We start from the raw sequence: 3,542 nt of genomic DNA, 5'->3' as shown, positions 1-3,542 counted from the left end.
CGTGAAAAGCTGTTAAATTGTGTCCCCCGCTCTTCTGCTTCTTGACTGTTCCATCTAAGCTCCAAGAAGAAACACTCTCACTCGAAAAATCGTTTTACTTTTATTATGGAAAAGTCTTCATTGTACTTCTTACAAAACAACAGACGGTTTCAGCTAGACGTGTTCTATAATTAAATAAACATCCACAATCATCAAAGAACACCTAACACGTGAAGAAGCTCTCTCTCTGTGTCACAGACCTTCAGCTCTGTAACAGGAATCACAACCTGATATCCCTGAGCAGAGAGGAAAAAAACAACAAAGAACACTAAAGATAAAGATAACCGTCATGTCGCCTTCTGCAGTCTGATTGGAGGAAAGAAAATGGGTGAGATGATATGGCACAAAGTTGGCATTTATAATACATTATCAATAAATTAAATTTCATTTGATCACATAGTATGAAACACCGTCTGACACAACAAACAAAACACGAGTGTTTACAGATCCTGCTTGGCACCGAAAGGCGTGAGAACTCATTACAGGCTTTGGCACCACTGCGACGTTTTTGTTTTTCTATCTGAAATGTTAAAAATTTGACAAATCTTTACTTTTTCAACTGGATTGGCTTTCTTTTGTGTTTTTTTTTTGTTTGTTTTTGTGCATGTGTGAATCTTTGTGTTAAGAAAAAATCTCGCTGCATTCTTTTTATGCCTTGTTCTCTTCCAGCATTATATGTTCAGGACCAATAGTTTTGTTTTTTTTTTGTTTTGTTTTTAAAAGAAATTCTTTTCACATTTAAAAAAAAAAGGAATGAGAATGGCACTCATCATGCAATTCAACCAACAAAATGCTGGTTAGCTTTGTGCTAAAAACAACAAAGCCTGAAGCAAGATGCTACATTCATGCTATGCTCCCTTTAGATGATTAAATAGGTTTCTTTCCATGATGGACAAGTAAAATGTAGATTTCCCTTTGTGTAAAAGCAGATAGTGACACAAAACACCACTTGATGGCGACACATTTCAAAATCGCTTCAGGTAAAACAATTTCAGAAAGCCCCTCATTTAAGCTACTGTTGCACGTAACAGTAAAGCTACAGTCAACTCAGTATTTATGGAAATGCTGCAGTTTGTGATTCATTTATTTATTGTGGTTTGAGTTTTGTTGTTCTCTTAATTTTTTTTGTAGAGCTTTGATCTACTAACAAAAATCTTTACTGATCTCATGGCTTATTAATTTTTTTTCTAGTCTTTCCATTCTTAAGTGGTCAGTTTATTATTTATATATAAATTAATTACTATATGATCACACAGTTAATATTCGGATGTCCTTAGTGTTTTGTGTTAGGTATGAGCACGATTAGTGCAGCTTGTTAGCTGTAAAGCGCGGTCTCCATGTGTTATCTCTTGGAACAGCGGTTCTCAAACTTTTCTGTAATTTTTTGTACCCCTCCTCCAGAACAAGACCAACAAACAAGAACAAGAACAAGACCGGATAAAATAAATAAATAAATAAATATATATATATATATATATATATATATATATATATATATATATATATATATATATTGTGGTGGATGTAGCAATACCAAGTGACCACAACATCAGGAAAAAGGAGCATGAGAAACTGGAGAAATACCAGGGCCTCAGAGAGGAACTGGAGAAGGCCTGGAAGGTGAAGACCACAGTGGTGCCTGTGGTCATCGGGGCCCTCGGGGTGGTCAGCCCCAAACTGGAGCAGTGGCTAAAACAGATCCCAGGAACAACATCAGACATCTCAGTCCAGAAATGATGCATTTATTTTATATTTACCCTATTTGTTTTTGTTGTGTCAAAATGTGAAGTATATGTAACCTGGGTGTAAATTTCTAGCTTTCATCTACTAATTTTCTCCGGCTTCTCCAACTCTTTATTAAATCACATGATAATCCTGTTAGTAGTGTCGCTCTCTCGAAACCATGAAGCAACCAATCACGGCTCAGTTTCCAAGGTCACGTGTAGTATTGCAGCCTATCGGCTGGCTATATTAATTTGAGCAGGAAGTTTGAACACTAGATGCGTTGGGAGGAGCAGAGCTACAGGTTTGTCGAGCGTCGTTCTTTATGTTCTTCGCCTTATTTTATTTTGTATAAAAATCGTCTAACTATAATGACGTCATAGGAGCCGACTACCACCAGACCAGCAAGGAGAGATGTCAGTTATGTGTAAAACAAACGGCGGATCTGGTGAGTGTTGTTTTGACGTAGCGAGTAGCATTATGCTTGGCTGTGTGGGACTGAACTAACCCACACTGGGTTGAATAATGAAGTTTTAACCTTTCTAAATTGTATATTGATTGGATTGATAATGAACTTTATATATTGAATATGGATTTGTGTACACATTAGAATGACTGAATTGGATTTCAATGTTTATTGGTCCTGTTTATTTATACAGGCCAGAAGATGGCGAGCTAAATGTCCAGGCCTAGAGCCATAAGAAAAGATTACACTTATGTGTGAAGATTTCCGCTCTCCTGCCAGGATGGTAGGAGGCTCCTTGCAGCCTGAGAATACTTTTTGTTTCATCCTGACTCCTGATTCTCCATATTGGACCTTACCCAAAGCCAACTTGTCTTGGGATCTGTGTACCCCAGTTATTTTGGGTTTTGTCATTTATTTTGTTTTTCTTTCTTGGTATTGCGCATATTTTTATTTTTATTTTTTATGGTCTTTTAGATGTCTGTCTGTCTTGTTGAAGTTGTAAGTATGTATAATCATTGTTGTCTTTCACTGTGAATATAACTCACTGGCACACTGCAAATCTTCAGACTCCGTGTCTCCTTCATGAGCCGAATGCTAGTCTTCTGAGAAACCAGCCCAATTGATCCATTTATTTAAATTGCGGTATATTACATTCTTTAAATATACTACATGTAGCTTTTGTCGATTGCTTTAAAACACTGATTACATTTTTGGGAAGCATCAAATTATAGTTTATATTTGTCTAAAACGTGTTAAAAGGACAAAGAAAGCAAAGTTCTTTGATGCAAATAAATTTTCTTTTATATGTAAACTGCTTATCGATCGTTGAAACTCATGGCAGCCATGTTGGATTTCATAGCAAATGTACGAAACCTGCACTTATCAACCAAAACACTCACCGCCTCTCTGATAAGAGAGTCTTTTCTTTCTGTTTTGATACTTGCAAGAAGAAATCTGACAAACTAAGAAAGTCCAAGTCTTGTTGTGTTACCGTTTTAAAAATGTCAACGATCGTGGAGGTACTCGGAAAGCTAGAAAAAGATTGAGAACCACTGTCCTGGAGAATATAGATTTATGTTTTTTTCCATAACTCTGAGATTTCAAAGAGGCCGTCCATGTTTACACCCCAGTCCACCTGGTATCTGCTGAGGTCTCTTCCCTTTGATACAGTTTCCTGCAAAATTTCAGCTTCCTCTGATGCCTCCCTAATTCCCACAGCAACAGATTCCAACCTGAATTGTGCTGCTGTTAGTGCCTACGTGTTTACTGCTTGAAGAAAAGAAAGCATTTGTGAGGTTTTTTTTTTTTTTTTTTT

The 3,542-nt window shown here is 36.8% G+C and overlaps 1 long non-coding RNA gene across 1 annotated transcript; it reads left to right on the top strand.

Annotated features, from left to right (window-relative positions):
• The first annotated feature begins 1,778 nt into the window (after nucleotides 1-1,778).
• On the top strand, nucleotides 1,779-3,001 carry LOC106964777 (uncharacterized). Its single transcript, XR_001428503.1, has 2 exons — nucleotides 1,779-2,065; nucleotides 2,145-3,001. It is a non-coding gene; the product is annotated as an uncharacterized LOC106964777 (long non-coding RNA).
• The last annotated feature ends 541 nt before the right edge of the window (nucleotides 3,002-3,542 follow it).

Source organism: Poecilia latipinna, unplaced genomic scaffold (genome assembly GCF_001443285.1).
Source record: "Poecilia latipinna isolate Pla-1442-1.1 unplaced genomic scaffold, P_latipinna-1.0 Scaffold1718, whole genome shotgun sequence".
In the NCBI taxonomy this organism is placed as follows: Eukaryota; Metazoa; Chordata; class Actinopteri; order Cyprinodontiformes; family Poeciliidae; genus Poecilia; species Poecilia latipinna.
The sequence above is the reverse complement of the archived record's forward strand: the minus strand, read 5'-3'. Positions and strand labels throughout refer to the sequence as shown.